General features: G+C 47.0%; 1 long non-coding RNA gene across 1 annotated transcript in view; it reads right to left on the reverse strand.

The window, feature by feature from the left end:
* LOC141569347 (uncharacterized) overlaps nt 1-18,373 on the reverse strand; it is a 450,266-nt gene that overhangs the window by 119,191 nt on the left and 312,702 nt on the right. Inside the window, exon 6 of the long non-coding RNA XR_012492884.2 lies at nt 2,983-3,104. This is a non-coding gene — a long non-coding RNA (uncharacterized LOC141569347). The remainder of the gene's footprint in view (nt 1-2,982; nt 3,105-18,373) is intronic.

Genomic DNA, 18,373 nt, shown 5'->3' on the forward strand with positions numbered 1-18,373 from the left:
AAGTAGCGTCCTCGGAGCATCTAGAACTTGTCCCTTACGGCCACTCTTGCCCTTCGTCGTCGTCTTCAACGATACTACAGCAGGCGGGACCTGAGCAGAGAGACCCCTGAATCAAGTCCTTGTTGAATTATGTGACTTCCAGCCTTTCACTCAACATCTCTGAATCTCAAGTTTAGTCGTTTTCCATATTTAAAATGAAGATGATAAAATTTGAAGCTCTTAGGTTGCGTAAACATGGTGTGAAGCTACGGCTTATTGTCTCATAGGTTTTGACCTTCCCTGGGGTCGCTGGTGCATGAATGTATTACCCGTCCGGGGAGCCCAAGTTTCATGCCGTCTTCAAAGAAAAAGTTAACACACGTGGCTATTGCTCAAGGGGTCTATAGTGTTTTCATTAGTAACCGGCTGGTTGGGACATGAGAACCATGGGACTTTCCAGACTTGTCCACGCCTGGGACAAACTGGCTAGAAATACAAGAGAACTAGGGATTTCTTTCCTCCCTGTTTTCTTTGTCATCAATGCCCCCCCCCCCCTTTGGTGCTTTCCCTTCCTGCTCCCTCCAGGGAAGGCCACTGAGATGTCACCTTCCCCTCTACTTCCCGTGCCTTTCTACCTGTCAAAACAGGTAGGGGCATATTAGGGAGCTGAAGGGGGCAAAATGCTTCACAGCAAAGGGTTAATGGAGTAGTCATAAAAACGTGTTACCTCTACATGCAAGAAAACCAATTATGTACTAAACTCTTTCCACCAAAGGATAACCAGCGACCTTTATTTTCATAGAGTTTAGCTCATTTCATTCTCATCAAAGTCTATGAGAGGCTTCCAGGTCCACGGGACAACGGCAGCAGCCTAAACAAGAAAGTTTCCACACATCCTCAGAAAAGCCCCCAACACGCAAAACAGAACCCAAGCCAGGCGGGCAAGGAGAGCAAATGAAATCACCCACATCTTGCTTTGCAACGTCACATAAATATAAAGAACTTCACAAACTTTAATTGACAACGAATTGGAAAAACAAGTGGGGAGTGCAGAGTGGACGATGAGGCAGAATGCAACCCGAGAATACAATTTAAAGCTGACAGCGGAGCAGGCAAAACGAAGTAAGGGACAAAGAGACGGGCCATTATGGAATGGCGTTAGTGTGAGGAAACAACTTGGCCATAAATACAAGCCTTTCTAAAGAAGGAACGAAATACAAAACAACACGTCCCTCTCTCCAGTCCCCCCCCCCAGAAAAAGAGGTCATATCGTGCAAGTCACTTTATCGTGAAACTATTCAATGAAGACAGTGAAAGAATCGATAGAGCTGAAATGAAACATACCAGTCATGCTAATAAATCAGCTTAACTCAGACACTGAGAGGGAACATGTTTCTAATGGGCGCACACAGTGAAGCCGACTCGTCAGGATGCAGACACACCTCCAACAAGGTGGCCGAGAGAGCCCGAAAATGGAGCACCTGGACCAGGCCAAGGGAAACGGAGGGAGAGCGGGCCGTGGTCCTGCTATTGGACAAGGTGGGGTTCAGGGGAAAGAGAGATAAACAGAACACTTTCTGCAGGCAAAGGCCACGTCCCAGCGAAGATGGGTGGAGCCCTTCCGTGCATCAGACGCCTCCCTAACCCGGAACCACAGGAAACACAGGAGACAGAGCTACAAGCACCAGGGGCCCTAGCGCACAATGTCCAGCCTGAGAAAGGACAAGTGCAAACGAAATAAATAAGCAGAAAGAGGACGCAAGCAACATAACACGTGCGGGTCCATTTGCACCCCGATGATAGGGAATAAATCTTACTTCCTATGCACACAGGATATTTATGAAAATCCATCAATTCACCACATTTGGGTCTCAATAAAAATTCAAGAAATTACACAAAGTAGCAATAATACAAAGAGTCTCTGGTTATTATGTGAAAATGGATTTAAATGAGGAAACGCAAACCCATATCAAAGACATTGGAAAAATAATGATTAAAATTATTATGTATCAGAATCTGTATTTTTATACAATTAAAGCAATGATCAGATAAAATTTTATGATCATATATAAATCAATAAAAATGAACAGTGAAAGCACATGAATTAAATACTTAACCCCCAAATTTGGAAAACAGAATAATTCAGTTAATAAAGAGAACAAAAGAGAGGAAATAGTAAGAATAAAAGCAGAAATTAATGAAGTAGAAAAGAGAAAAAAATAGCCATCCCAATAAGTAAATATTGGGTTACAAAATTAAAAAAAAAAATCACTAACTAACCAAATTAAGCAAAAAAGGTAAAACTGTTGTGAGAAGTGCGTGAGAAGAGAAAGCACAAACACAAGATTAAAAATGACAAAGGAAAATAAGCACTGAAACCAAGGAGATTTCACTAATGCAAAAGTGGACAGTTATCTAAGAAAACATGCTATGCCAAAACGAATTCCAGTAATACACACCAATTTTTATAGAAGAAATGAGGAAAGTTACCAAAGAGTTACTTCCCACTCCTTCGTCTCAAAAAAAAACCCAGCAAGTTAAAAGTATTTCAGAGGGGAATTCTACGGAAATTCCAAAACCCAGGTCATCCTATTTGTACAAAAGCATAAAAAAAGAAGGAAACCTTTCAAACCCCTCCAGCAAAAAGAATGTGACATTAATAACAAAACTTGATTTAAAAATTTCTTTCCTCAAATCTACAGGCAGGGCTCACTTACAAATATCAATACAATCGTTCAAAAGAAATATTTCCACAGTGCCCCACAGCACATCAAGATAATATATCAAAACAAAGTAAAGTTTATGCCAGAAACGCAAGACAGATTAATATTAGGGAGCCCATTAATATATTCGCCATATTATTAGGTCTATGAAAGAACCCCGTGTTCATTTTCACACACGCTGAAAAGCATTTGCAACATTTAAGTCGTATTCCCAATAAAAGCACATAATGAAAGTAACCAATGGATATGTCCTTAAAATAGTAAAATATTTATAACTCACCCAAAAGCTGGCCTCCATTCAGTGGAAAAACACCGAACTCCCTTCTCTGAAGTTTGGCACCGGGCGACGACGGTCCGTTCATTATCATTCACTGCAGAACTGGAGCTTTCAGGTCACACATTCTGATGAAAGTACAAAAGTAGAGGCAGGAATTAAAGAGGATAAGTTAAAAACACCTCTATTTTCAGACGATACGATATGACTGTACATCTTGAAAACTCTCAAGAATTCAGAGAAATACAATACAAATAATTTAAAAACTAGTAAAATTGCAGAATACTAAATTAATGTAATATTTAAAAATATCAATCGTCTTCATACCCCACATTAACAGAATGAAGCACAGAAACCACACAATCATCGTAACTGATGCAGAAAAAGCACTTAACAAGATGCTACACGCTTTCGTGATAAAAGCCATCAGCTCCTCACAAGGAGTTCACACCCAGATTATACAGAGAAGTTATAACTCAACGAGAAAAAATCAAGTATTAAAAAAATGGGCAAAGGTCTTGAATAGATATGTCTCCAAAGGTGAAACGCAGACATAGGAAAAGGTGCTCACCATCACTAATCACCAGAAAAATGCAAATTAAAACCACAATGAAATACCACTTTCCCCCATGAGGATGGTGATTCTAAACAGAACAAAACAAGCCCAGAACACAAATAAAAGCAGAAGATAACAAGTGTTGACAGGGATGAGAACTTGGAAGCCTTGGCTGCCGCTGGTGGAATTGTGAAATGGTGCAACTGCTAAACTGCTATGGCAAACAGGATGGTGCTTCCTTGAACAATTAAAAGTGGACTTACACATCATCTAACAATCCCACTTCTGAGTAACTATCTGAACAAAAAAAGAAAGCAGTGTCTTGAAGAGACATCTGCACACACATGTTCGTAGCAGAACTATTCAGTGTTCAAGAGGTGGAAATAACACAAACGTCTACTGAGAGAGGAATGAATAAACAAAATGTGATCCATACATCCCATGGAATACTATGCAGTCTTAAAAAGGAAGGAAATTCTATCACATACTACAACATGGAGGAACTCTGAGGACATTGTAAGTGAAATGAGCCAGTGACAAAAGGACAAGTACCAAGTACCGTAGGATTGCACTTAGATGAGGCAGGAGTCAGCTTCATGGAGACAGAGGGAGACTGGTGATTGGCAGGGGTTGGGGGAGGGGCAAAGGGGAATTGTTGACTGGGCACCGAGTTTCAATTCTGCAAGATGGCAAGGGTTCAAAGATCAGTTTCACAACAGTGTAAATATACTGAACACCGCTAGAGTACACACTTATAAAGGCCTAAGATGGCATATTTTATACGTATTTTTAACCATAATAAAAATATCAATAGTCTTCATATAAACATAATAACATTATTAGAAGATATAGCAGAAGGACAAGGAAAAAAAGATAAAATACCAAGAGTAAACTTAATAAAAATAGTCCAAAACTGTTTTGAGGAGGACATTAAAACGTTTATGCAGGACACAGAAGCACGACTGAACAAATGACGAATGAACCATGCTCTCTCCCAGGGCACGTGAACTTCACAGAAATGACGCTTCTCCCTAGTTATAGATGAAACTAATTCTAACCAAAACAAGACAAGCTGACTTTACATTTAATATGGAAAAATAAATAAGCAATGATCGCCAAGAATATCATGCACAGGATGACCGATGACCGAGGGCCAACCCCAGCTGATAAAAAATGTGCTAAACAGATGAAAATAAAGACCGCATGGCACGTGAATGGATAGATGGACGATGAAACAACAGGGAAAGTGCAGAACCAGATCCTGGAACGAGACAATGAAGGTAACTTATCATTTAATAAAAGATAAAAGATAAAAAGATAAAAGTGAAGCAGAGAGCTAAATTGACCAAAATCCTAAGTATTAGGAAATGTGGGTAAACGCCTCTATAAACCCAGAATAGAGGAAGCCTTTCTGAATGTGACGGAAGTTCAGGAAAGGACCGAGAGGCAGTGACCCTCTGCAGCAGTGGACACACGCGGGGCCCAAATGTTCGTGTCGAGACATGTTCCCACTCAGGAACCCAGGCTCCCGGGGAAACAGAAGATTCCAGGACCGGATCAGGGCAAGTACGAAGGGGACATTTTGTTTTTTGGAGAAAAACAGAAAAACAAAAACAAAGAGGCACTTAAAAGGGGCCAAGTCCAAAATCACAGAAGTCACCCCCAAACCTCCCCACCTGCTCTCCACCCAGGCCAAACTGGGGAAATCTAAATGTAAAAAGAATTACAAGTCTAATCGGCCATAAATAACTGAAAAATAAGAAAAACCTGGGAGTCCACTGTGACCGCCCCCCCCGACCCCGCTCTGTCCAACATCCCTCCCCTCCACTCAAAAGCCAGAAAGACTGATTTACAATGTACATGTCACTTTTCCACCGAAAACTCAGCAATTTATTTCCATTTGTTCTTAACATGGAAAACGCTTATGATGGTCTCTAAGCTCCTATGGCCTGGGTCTCGTTTGCCTGCAGCTTTATCTCATATTCTCTCCCCCCCTCCATCCCTCTCCCCTCCGGCTCTCTCTCTCTCTCTCTCTCTCTCTCTGTCTCTCTCTCTCTCTCTCTGTCTCACTGTGCTCTCACCACACTCCATTCCCTTCCTTCACACATCAAGTCTTTGTTACCTGGGGATTCTGTGTCTCATTTATTTGCTGTGTGACATTTATAACAATCTTCCATTATCTTGTTCTCTCTGTTTTTACGTAACCTGCCTCTCCCATGAGAATATACATTTCAAAAGGGCAGGAAAGTCTGCCTTTTTCCAGTGTTACAGTCCAGGCCCTGCGACAGTGACGGGCTCGAGGTGAGTTTCCCTGAATAAACGAACGGCGCACAAATGAATGATGAATAAGCGAGTGGGACAACCCTTCCGACGTCCAGTTCCTGGCTCTGTCTATGAAAGCTTTCTGTTTTTCCTTCTTTCTGTTTGGTTCTTCTCTATGTCCCATAAATGCCGTCTATATGGGTCATTCTGCACACGCTGTGCTTCCATACACTTACGCATGAAAGCCTTCCACAAGCCGTCCTTGAAATTATGTATGTCACTGTGTGTGTGTACAAGGCAAACACGGGAAAGGTCCTTAGAAATCCCACCTAATCCTCACGTCGTACAGAAAAGGAGACTGAGGCCGCCATATTGTATAAACTGCCCAAGGTCACACAGCTAATCACCGATACACCTGAAATTACAACCCGGATCTCCCCCTTTCCAGTCCCTTTCCGTTCTCTCTATTAGTCTCTCCCCTAACCCTCAGCGCCCTAGCTCTCGCCAACACTCCCAGGGGGACCTGGAATGGAAGTCGGGTGGAGTCTCAGGTCCTCAGGCCCTGGATTTCTCGGCCGCGTGTCTGAAACCACTCGTGTGCTGTCTGCTGTCCAATTGAGACTGGCTCTCAGGGCATCTTAGGAGGCTGGATGCCAGCACGGCCCCCAGTGTGTGCGTTCACAGTCTACTGCTCCCTGAGAACCACTCTGCCAACTGTGGGGACGGAAAAATCACTCCCGGAATCCCACGGCAACCATTGCCGAATTTCCCATGTTTGTTCACATGATAAATGTACAGCCATCATCTATTTTTAAGCTCTTGGAGCCTCATTGACTCAAATGAGCAGGAAAGCCCTGTCAGGGCCATTCTGTGTTATGAAAAAGTGAGGGTGGGGCTACTGCTTTTCTTTAAATAGTTGAAAAGTTTTAAGGTTGCTTTTTACACAAGAACTGTGCAGCTCCTTGGAATGGAATGGCCTTGCCTCCCTCGTACATGAGGCCCGCTGCTGAGGCCGAGATGCTAAATCTTAATTGTGGAAGCCCCGAGGCCTGGATGTATGGGAGTCTAAGCGAAGGTTTAGGAAGCCACACCGGCCCCACAGGCACGGGCCGTACAGGGGACACACCCGTGTTCCGGGAGGCTGTTCACACGGGTCTGCAAAACCCTCTTCATCCCGTCCTGCTGTGCTTCCTTCCTCGCCATCTCCGCTTAGCATTCACTTCTCCAGCTGCTGTGGAATGTCTGTTCTTCATTCTGAAGGATTCAAAGATGGACAAAAACCTCTACCCCTTCCATTAAGAAGCAATTGAAGAGACATGTAACCACCCGATATCTGTGTGATTTGTCTGAACCCTTTGTCTGACCACATTGGTGTGGGACACTCATTGGAGTAACCAGACAGCAAGCCAGGCTGGCTTGAGCAGGGAGGGGGTCCGTTTTCACTGTCCACATTCTAGAATAGAGAAGTGTCGTGCAGGGTCTCTAGTCCCGCTCCCCGCACAAGAACGCAGGATATGGTGAGGCCAGAAAGGAACACACACGGAGCCATAGATGGGGGAGTCACACCCCTATAGTCTCGCTGGAGGCTGGGTTGGAGACACAGGAAGCAGGAGCCACACAATCCGCAACTTGCCGTCTGCTACTCTGCAAACCAACCAACCAACCAACCAACCAACCAACCAACCAACCAACCAACCAACCCACCCACCCCTAACTGCAATCTGCACTTCTCTGCCAACCAACAACTAATCCCCTAGCTTAGCCACAGCAGTTGTGTCAGTGGCTAATGGCTAACCGGTAACAGCTGATGGCCAATCAGTCACAGCTGATGGCCATCCACTACCCGAGCCAGCACCTTTCCACGTGAGGCCGAGAGCCTGGAAACCGCTCTCTGGGACTCTGTCCCCACAAGAAGACATGTGGCGGAGAAGCAAAACTGCCCCCACTGTGTAATGTGGGTGAGAAATGAGCCTTCACTGCTGGAACCACTGACACAGAAGGCTGTTTAATCTAGAGAAAGCTGAATGGTGCTCGGGGTGGTCTGTCTCCTAATATCCAGGCTGATCCTGACCCCACTAAACAGAAGAAATGATGGTAACTGAAAACCAGTCTTTGCACTACCAGCATCTATCCTATAGATAAATGAAGAGAAAAAGTGCAAGTGACCTTCTCTCTAGAACCCACAGAACCTAATGCAGGGCCAACGCAGCCTAAGCCGGGACGTCCGGGGAACGCGTTTAACATTCAGAAGGCAGAAGCCGCATGCCAGGAATGCACCTCAGGTGTCTGCAATACCGTTGATGTTTCAGGCTAGTCAACACATCAGTCATTTCAGTGCTTTTTTTGCCCCCCAAATCATTATGGTTTTGCATTTGACACATTTCTTCTCAATTAAATATGTCAAAATTACTCTGAAAATAGTTAAAATGTTTCATTCACTTGGTAGAGGAGCATAATCAGAATATTAACATAAAAGGACATTTTTTTTTTTAAAGTTGAATAAATCACTTGTAGTTCCTTTAATAAAAATTAAGTTGGCAGCATCTGCCTTCATATTAGGTTGGACTTTCTAATATTCACCTTGGAAGCAAATCGTGCTGACGGGATTTCACATTCCAAGACCAGTTCCAGAGCGGGCAGAGACGCGGCGGACGCCTTCGGGTACTTTAGCTGAATTCACCGTTACGCACACAGGACAGCTGATTTCTCTCAGTGGCCCTTCACAGGATATGAGGCCAGTTATGGTCCTCCTTGTGGGGAGGCGGGTCAGAGGCGGGGTCTGTGCAGTGGTGTAACCACAGCCACGCAAGTGAGGGACAAGCTCGGGGAGAAGAATGACTTACCAGTTCATTCTGGCAGCTTTTCCATTCGCAAGAGATTCACCAAAACAGTCTAGTAAGACTAAAAAAAGTTGTGGACCACTTGGAATTTGTTGATTTGGTTTTGGGTTTTCTCTACTTCTTCCCTGTCTCCCTACCCCTGGAGTTGCTAAGTCACAGCTCCCTAAAGTATATACTAAGCGTTCTTCACAAATGAGCACACTGGACAATTTAATTAACCAGGAACAGGAAAAGTCCAAGACAGCCCTGCCTCGGCTGCACTGCTCTCGCAGGTTCTGTCTCGACTGCCCAAATCCTTCCTCACCCAAGGGAATTGCAAAGCCATACGTAGACATCTGGGGTCCATCGAGGGGGCTCAGCTCGTGACCCTACAGAGCCTCGTCCAGACGCGGGCGCGTCTCGTTTTGCACACGCACACACCCTGCTTACACACAAAGGGCCCTGAGGGTTACTCTTTCCAGTGAGAGAAGGCCGAATCAGTGAAGGAATGAATGACGTTGATCAGAAGGAATGAATGAGTGAGCAGTTCCTGGCTTCTCCGGCCTGGTGGAACCCCAGAACTGACTACATTTGACTCTTCAGTGTTACGTTTACCACGTGTCCGACCTTTCAATTCTCTACTAGCCTCTACCAAACACAAGCCGTTCTGTCCAGTTGAGGTATTTCATTAATTCGGTGGCGGGTGGATGGTGTAGCATGTACCCCTGCAAACTAACACTCCTTGACTGTCGTTAGGCACACGCTTTAAGTCTGGTTTTCCTTCCTTCCGAGTTGGGGCTAAGATGACAAGGACAGAAAAAGGCTAGAAGGTAGTGGTGAGTTCTCCCTTCACAAACATCCCAAGCGATTTCGTACCCGTAGAATGTTTTCCCTTTATACCAGATAATTGACAGAAAGAGACTGAAGCCCAGGAAATAAGTTTTTCTCAGAGTAACAACTAGAACACAGGTGTTCTAATACTTTCTCTACTCAGCTTTATCATGTTCCGATGTAAAAAAATAGTCTTGCTTCTAATTGAATTACTTTCCAGGCTATTAACTTTTGCTTAGTTTAAAAAAATCTGAGTGCCTACTATGCACAAAACATGTTTGGAGGCCTTTGGATGGTTCAAGGCTGCACAACACAGATAGATTCCTTCCTTGGAGGGGCTTCCCGCAAGTTAGGAAGGCCGCACCACTGTGGCACTGCCGTGGCGGAAGTCGGAATACATGGGAGCTATTATTAGTATACAGACAGCGCGAGCCACGCGTGTTCAGAGGGGCAAGACTCATAGTGCTGGGTGGAGATAGTACGTTTCAGAGAAAAAGTGCCTTGGCCCTAAAGACAACCAACGACCAGATTTTAAAAATGGGCAAAAGATCTGAATAGCCACCTCACCAAAAATATACAGATGGCAAATAAGCACATGAAAAGATGCTCCACGTCATATGTCATCAGGGAAATGGGAATTAAAACAATGAGACACCATCACATGCCTATTAGAAAGGCCAGAACCCAGAACACCGACACCACCACCAAATGCTGGCAAGGACTCGGAGCCACGGGAACCTTCCGTCACTGCTGGTGGGGACGCAAATGGTGCGGCCACTTTGGAGACAGTTCGGCTGTTTCTTCCAGAACTAACACACTCTTACTGTACGAACCAGCACGCATACTCCTTGGTTTTCTCCCAAAGGAGCTGAAATCGTCTGTCCACACACATGGTCATAGAAACTTCACTCATAACTGCCTCTGACTAGGTGATGGATAAGCAAACTGTGATACAATGAAACATTATTCAGTGCTAAGAAGAAGTGGGCTATTGAGTCATGAAAAGACATGAAGGAAACTCTAACATATATTTCTAAGTGAAAGAAGCCAACTGAAAAGTCTACACACTGCACGGTTCCAAGTATACGGCATTCTGGGAAAGGCGAGACCGGAGACACTGACAGGTCAGCGGCTGCCAGGGGTCAGGCGGAGGGAGGGAGGGGTGGGGGTGCACAGGGGACTTTTAAGCAGGACAGCTGTTCTCTGTGATCCAGCAGTGATGGACACATGTCAGGATACGTTTGTCAAGCTGTGCAGAAGGCACTGCACAGAGTGAGCCCTATTGTAACCTATGCACTTCAGTTAGTGACATTGTGTCAATATTGGTCCATCAACTCTAAAAATGCACCACAAATAGTAAATAACCGGGGAGGTGTGTTCAGGGAGGATGGGAGAAGGGGTGTGTGGGAGCTCTCTGTACTTTCCCAGCAATTGTTCTGAAATGCTGAACTACTCTGAAAAAGTAAAGTCTATTAATTTTTTAAAAATCATACTTTTTTCTACAACGTGGCTTCATTCTAGTTAGGGCTCATGGAGGCCGGCGGGGCTGGGCAGGGAGGCTCAGGCAGTGGACGAACAGGGCACACACCTAAAGGGAAGGGACGTGTGCACGTGGGTCAGAGAGTGACACGTGTCACCAGACCGTGTGCTGGTCCTCGTCCCGGAAGCTGAGTCTGAAGCCTCAAATTTGGCATCAAAAGAGCCGTGTTGGAAGCCAGGTCTGTGGCTTATGGCTGCTGCACGCTCCATCAAGTCCCTTAAACTTGCTGAACTTCTGTCTCCTCAGCTGCAAAGGCTCCAACGAGATAATGTTCATGAACTTTCTCGGTGGATTCTGAAGTGCTCCAGACACATTAGTTGCTATCATCACAAGAGAAACCTTCCCACTGCTTTCACTGAGTGACTGGGGAGCGTCTTGGCCACCAGCCGCCATGTGACACAGTCGCTCTGTCTCGCAGGGATGCAGCTGCCTCAGTCTACACACGTGTGCGTCATCTGCCTGACACTGACGTTTCTCCTGAGTGCGGTCTTGACTGCCCTCTGTGTTCCTGGCCTGTCTCCTGCTGACACGCCAAGTTCAGGATGATGTCACATATGCTGAGAGCAGCTTCAGTGTATTAAGTCTGGGAAATCGGGGACGGCTGTGAACAGTGTCTGGAGGAGATCAGGTCGGGATGACAGTCTTTGGACCTGATGATTTTCTCCTGCTCACTTCCCAGTTCCGTTTCCACGACACCCTATGCTCGACCCCAATCCACCCTCCAGTCATGATTCTGTGTCATCTTCTGCTCCCAATCTCTATTATAGAGAGAAGTGAGTTAAAAGGCAGCTGGCAGAAGCCCTGGAGACGGCTCTCACAGGCCCCGTCTCTGGTGATGGAGGAACGCGGCATCAGGTGTAAGCATTGCAGGGGCCCTCGCGGTCTCAGGCCGCAGCGCGTCGCTCTGCGGGGACCTGTGCGTGAGCACCCACCATCGGGGGGAATGAAGTTGCACAGCTTCTTCTCCTTCATAGATCCCCTCACCGAATCGCCACAAATCGCTGGTGCCCTGTGCTCTCTGACCAACCCGATTTTCGTGACAAAAAACAGACTTAGGGATTCTAAGCAACAGCCCCCATGCTCGGGCTCATTCCTGACAGAGGCAAAACGCCACCCGCTGCTGCTCACTCTGAGCCCCACGCTGGAGTCCTGCTCTGCTCCTTCCCTCCCAAGTGACAGACACGTGATGTTAGGGCTGTGACAGTCACTTAGGAATAAAAGCCGGCCAGCTGGACGGCATGTGTCTGTGTCTGTGGCGTCAGGGGTCCTTGGGTGTTTTCATCCAACACATTACAAACGTTCTGTGAGGTCTACTATCTACTAACCATGTGGTTGGCACTGTCACTCTAATGACGAAAGTTTCAGTCCCACAGGAGACAAACATGTCTGTCCTAAGGTCACGTGGCTTTTATGACAGAGGTGAGCAAAGATGGCAGGGGTCGGGGACACGGGGGTGGGTGGGGACGATTTCCCAGCGGGTTGAGGGGACAAGGGGAAATGCGAGAGCCGTCTCAGCCTGCTTATGTGGCTTTGACTTTTCAACAAAGTACATGTTTGACATATTACAGAATTAAATTGGATTAAGAAAGAAGACAACAGTCGGGGCAGCAGCAGGTCTCGTTTCTCCTGGGAGTTGGGAAGAGGTCCTGAAAGGCTTCCTGGAGGACGTGGTCTTGGCAGGGAACGCTTCTCCTTATTGGTTTGTGTGCAATTTAGCTCAGTCTAAAAAGGCGAGCGAGTGAATGAACAGTTCGTCTCTGAGCAGCGTGAAGTTCTGTCCCCGACCCCACAGTGCTGCTATCTGTACACCCACCCCAACGGGGGACGGCATGAGAAAGGGCAGACGTGGGGAAGGCGGGCAGATGGGAGGGGAGTGGCTTTGGGGGGCTCGGAATGTGGCCACTGGCGGTTTCCTCACTGAGACCTGAAGGCGTCCTGGGTGCCCTCACAATCACCCTCCATGCGAGGCTTCTACACAGACGGCCGGCAGCCTGTGTCTGCACTGCGGGTACGTTTTCTTGGGCTCTCATTTTAGAGTCATTCTTAAGCCAACAAAGCTTGGCCTTCACCACTAAAATGTAAAGCTGGATTCCGGAAGTCACTAAGTGATCTTCACTAATGTGGCCGTTTTCACCACCAAATACTCACCACATAAGGCTCATAACCCCTGGCCTGCCTTTCTCATGGGACGGGGACAGAATCGTTCGGGAGAGTGACCTTCCCACTTGGGTCAACGAGAGCTGCAGCTGGTTCTAAGGAGGTGTCTTAGAGCTGTCAAATTGACCCGAGTTGTCACACGTGAAGCCTGCTGTCACTGCATCTTGCTCAGAAGCAGCCCCTTAGCTGGCCGAGTCAAGCCGTGCTGGTTCCTGGTGACAGGATTTTAATGTGAGGGATGGCAGAGGCCTTGCAGTTAATGTGTGCATGGAGGTGACAGTTTTGAATGTCAGCCAAAGCACAAAGGCCTGTCTGAAATTAATTTTGGGGGGTGGCAAAAAGTCACAGGAAGATAAAGAGAAATAGTATGGTGGAGAATTGAGACTGGTTGAGTGAAATCTACTCCCACCTGCTGCAATAAACGCCCTATTCTGCACAGACGCACGTGACTGGAGCCTGGGACGTAAGAACAATGTGGGACTTATGACGCCATCCTGTTGCCTTAATTTTTGATCAACCGAGTGTGCATTTTGCCCCATTGGCATCTGTGTGACCCCATTTCCCTTTGTTAGAGGAGTTTTGCAAAAAGTAGACATGGATCTACTGAAGATATGATCTAGTATTTAATCATTTAAGGGGAAAATACTTGATTTTCGGGTGATAAACGCGCCCGACTGCGTCTTAGGCGTCTTAACCCTCCTTTTACATCACCACCTATTAAAAATGCTCACAATTTCCCCATTATCCAGGGGACAGCATTCGAATCTTTAATCTCTCTGTGGCAGGCAGGACGATGGCCTCGCAAAGATGGCCGTGTCCTAAGGCCCAGAGCTGTGACTATGTCCTGTTCCATAGGGACACGAAGAGATGCAATGAGTGCTGTCAGCCTGCTCACTTTATGACAGAGAGGGTGTCCTGCCTTGCCTGGGTGGGCCCAGTGTCATGACAAGTGCCCTTAAGAAAAGAAACAGAGGCAGAGTCACTGTGCTGGGATTTGAGAAAAACTCGACGTGCCATTGCTGGCTTTGAAGGAGGAAGGGGCCGTGAGCCCGGGAGCGCAGGCAGCCTGTCCACCTGGGAAGGCAAGGGACAGACCTCCTTTCCAGACTCCAGAAGAAACAGCCTTTCTGAGACCTTGATGTTAGGTGCCTCCCGAATCAGACACCCAGCCTACACAACAGTAACGTGACAAATGCCTGTTGTTTCAAGCTGTCGTGTTTGTGGTGATTGATGGCAGCAGTGAATAGGACACTGACCCACCGCCTTCACGGTCTCTTTAGGTGTCAGCCTGTTTCGTCCACCCTCTCCCTAGATGGACCTGGCCTCTGAATGCATTTTGCATTTTCCAAATGTGTTCTTTCCATATCCTGCGTCTGAAGTAAAACACTTTCCTATGGGGGTTGGGGGGTGAGGGCCAGGCAGACCCCCCACACACACACCATGGGGCCAGCCAGTGCGAGACAGAGTGTGGGGTCCCGAGGGTGAGGTCTGCTACTCGACGTGGGTGAAGGGAAAAAGAAAAGGTGGGTAGTGGGGGGACGGGGTCAGAGTCCTGGAGAAAGGGCAGAAGCCAAAGAGTGGAAACCAATTTCAAGGCCAAGCCAAAGACCAACTGTAGAATCACAAGGGTGGGATGGGACTGAAATGCCGAGCCTGGGGGGCAACAGAAAAAAGCAGGGGATAAACAGATGTGTTTGGGGAAAATCGTCAGCAGTTCCTGAGCACCCCACTCACTTTGTGGGGGGCAGTGTGGTGACTTCAAGGGACCGTTTGTGCAGCTGGGAGGACCCTCCACTGTCTCCCCTCCCTGCAGCCCTGCCCGTCGCTCCATCCTGCTCACATCCAACCTAGTCCACCAGGCTTTTCCTGAGCATCCGAGTCCTACTTGCCTTCCCTTCCTTTGAAGCCTCAGCACCTCCCTTGCACCGCCCTCCCTGCTCTGGTAGCTGCAGCTCATATTTGTCATTAAACACGGCTATCGTGTGCACACGTAGACGCATTCACATGACGTAGTAAGGTGCAGAGCAGACAGACTCACAACCTTACTACCCTATGAACCACCATTGCATTTGGGTATTTATCTTTCTAGAATGAAATTCTTTGTTCCCGGCAAGATTTTTCATACTTACACGCATGGACATATATACCCGGAAATAGATTTCATGTGTATTCTCTACAATGAAACACACTGCGGGAAATTCTACATAACAGAAGTGATTTTTGTCAAGTTTAGTGCATATCAAACAACACATAAATTATCTGACGTTCACAAACCTACACTGTTATCCTGACACGGAAAGTTTTCACTTGTACACATCTTTTCAACAGTGGAGTTGTAAGCACTCAAGGTAAGAGAATAAAGTTTGATGCATGTTTTCTGTCCTTGCTGACGCCCAGCTTAGTACACTGTACATTTCAGAGAATAAACAAACATGTATCGATCGATTGATTAAAAAGTTGTGACTCAAAGCCCCAGCACAACTCCCGACCTACAGATGGACAGTGTGATATCTGCTATCGCGGTGATTTCAGATCTTACTGCGGAATTCCAATGATTATTTCTGCAGAGAATTTTTAAAAAGTCGCACCACACTGGTTTTCACAGTGGTCAGGTTCTTCTAAATCCAGAGACTTGTCAATTAGCATCGGAATTACTTGTTAAAATGGGAAAGGAGATAAACAGAGATAGGGGCCTTGTTAACTCATTAACATTCCCCAGAGTGAGAAATGTTGCAGGAAAGCCAGAGCCTCGGTAATACGAGTGATCAATCTAACCCGGGAAGTGGTGTAATTTGTTATCTTTACGGAGTCACTCTGCTCGCTAGTCAGCCAGTCGGCATATTTATCAAATGCCCAGTTGGTGCTGCATAACAGGGCACAGCTTCTCTGGACTGCATCCCTCCCTCCCTCCCTCCCTCCCTCCCTCCCTCCATCATCCATCCGCCCTTTCTTTCCTTCCCTCCCTCCTTTCTTTCCCCCTTTACCACTCATCTTTGATCATGCCTTTTTGGTGTGCCTGTTAGGTACAAGTCATCGTGGTAGGTGCTGGGAAAACGAAGGTGAGCAAGACAGTTTCATCTTCAAGACCTTGTCAGTGGCGGGGAAAACAGACAATTATGAAAAGGATGTGATGAGATGTGCACAGCAGGAGGGTGACCGTCTCCCCCCGAGGAGTTTACGGTTGGGTAGCAAGGAGCATACCACACAATGAAGCCTCGTTGCTCCTTCCGATGCCGATGCCCAGGAGTGACGGGCTTGGGCTGTAGCAGAATCCTGACGTCAGCTCAGGTGTTAGCAGGACCGGAAGTGGGTGCGGGCTTCCTTCATGCATGATTCAGGAGACGTCAGAGCAGGCAGTGGGTCAGCTGCCCACGTTCGTGCATAAAAGGCACTGCATTAGTTTGCTGTGCTGTCACACCGACACCGCACTCTGGGGGCTCACACCAGACAAGTTTATCTTCTCACAGTCTGGGGACACGAAGGCCGAGGTCTGGTGTCCCAGGGCTGGTTCTTCCTGAGGCCTCTCTCCTTGCCGAGTAGACGCCATCTTTTCCCCGTGTCTTCACATGGTGGTCCCTCTGTGTGTGTCTGTGTCCTCACCTCTTTTATAAGGGCACTGGCCGTAGTAGGTCAGGGCCCATCCATATGACCTCACTTGAACTTAATTACTTCTTTAAAGACCCTATCTCCAAATTCAGTCACATTCTGAGGGCCTGGGGTCTAGGACTTCAACAGTTTGGGGGACACAGCTCAGCCCATAACAAGGACCAAGGATGGGTCTAGCAGAGTCAGAATTCCTAAATCCTAAACTGAAAGCCACCTGAACGGGACAGGGTAGCCTCTCGGGCCTGGCTGAGGTGTGGCTTTGTTACACTGCATTCCACTGTTCAGTTTGCTTGTGTGCTGGTCGGTGGTTGTCTCTTAGTGGGACAGAGTGGAGGACTGATTTCACCTTCTGAGGATGCTCTAAACATTCATTGACGCCTCTGCCCACTGACGAAGCCCTGTATTCCAGGAGGGGGGCTTGGGAAGGGGCAGGGAAGGTCGCCTTCAGTCGCTGTCATTGGAATGTGGTGAGTTACTTAACTCATTTGCAACTCTGAGGAGCTGTTCCCCTGAAACTTGACAATAGTCCGTGATCAGTACCCTAAAGCATGTCACTGAGGAAGCTGTCGCATCAGGGAGGACACGTCAGGAGAAATAATAGAAAACCAGACTAAAGATACGTTAAACTCGTATTTCCCAACTTCTCTGATAAGACTCACTGCTGAAAACCTACAGCTTGTCAACCCCTCCCCTTGGATGTGCTGATTCTGGGACTGGGCATAGAACCTGGGAATTTATCCTTCTAAAAATGGAACCACAGGTGTTCCTTATATTTTTAAAAGTTTGGCAAACCAATGGAGTCAATAATATCTGTTTGGAGCCAAAGCTCTTCCTATCTGCTCTGCTGTCATTAGTGTTCAGTGACACTCAGAGCCACTAAACAGCCACTGCAGGGCTCGGTGTCCCCTAAAGAGCAGAAGAGGAACTGTCTTTATGTTTTAGTTGAGAGAGAGAGAGAGAGAGAGAGAGAGAGAGAGAGAGAGAGAGAGAGAGAGAGAGAGAGAGAGAGAGAGAGGAAAGGAAAGGAAAGGAAAGGAAAGGAAAGGAAAGGAAAGGAAAGGAAAGGAAAGGAAAGGAAAGGAAAGGAAAGGAAAGGAAAGGAAGAAAGAGAGAGAGAAAGAGGGAAAACAAAAGAGAAAGGGAAAGCGAAGGGGAGAGGGCAGGACTAATTTAGAAGCCTTCGGCACGTCTGTCCTGTGGTCCCATTGCACACCTGCCTCTAAAGCATGGAGGATGGAACGACCGTGTCTGGCTCAGAGTACGCAGGATTTCCCATTGAAGTGAGGCGTTCACGCTGTCTAAGCACTGTCTTCATAGAGCTGGGTGAACACCCAAGTAACAAAAAGCTATTATCCCCACTTTACAGAGGACGAAACTGCAGCAGAGAGATCTTAACCAGCTCATCTAAGGTCACACAGCTGTTCGGTGGCTGAGCCAGGATCTGAATCCCGGCATTCTGGGCTCTAGAATATTCTGTTCCACGTGAACAGATAACAAAGCCACACCCTACAAATGCATATAGTGCTTGTGTGGAAAGCGGTGTGGGGTCTGGGGGTCTGGTTGCATGGTTGACTGTTTCCTATTCAACATGCACAGATCGAGCACCTTCTATGTGCAAAGGACCAT

The sequence above is a fragment of the Rhinolophus sinicus genome, chromosome 11 (genome assembly GCF_057876585.1).
Source record: "Rhinolophus sinicus isolate RSI-liver-muscle chromosome 11, RSI-T2T, whole genome shotgun sequence".
NCBI classification, from domain to species: domain Eukaryota; kingdom Metazoa; phylum Chordata; class Mammalia; order Chiroptera; family Rhinolophidae; genus Rhinolophus; species Rhinolophus sinicus.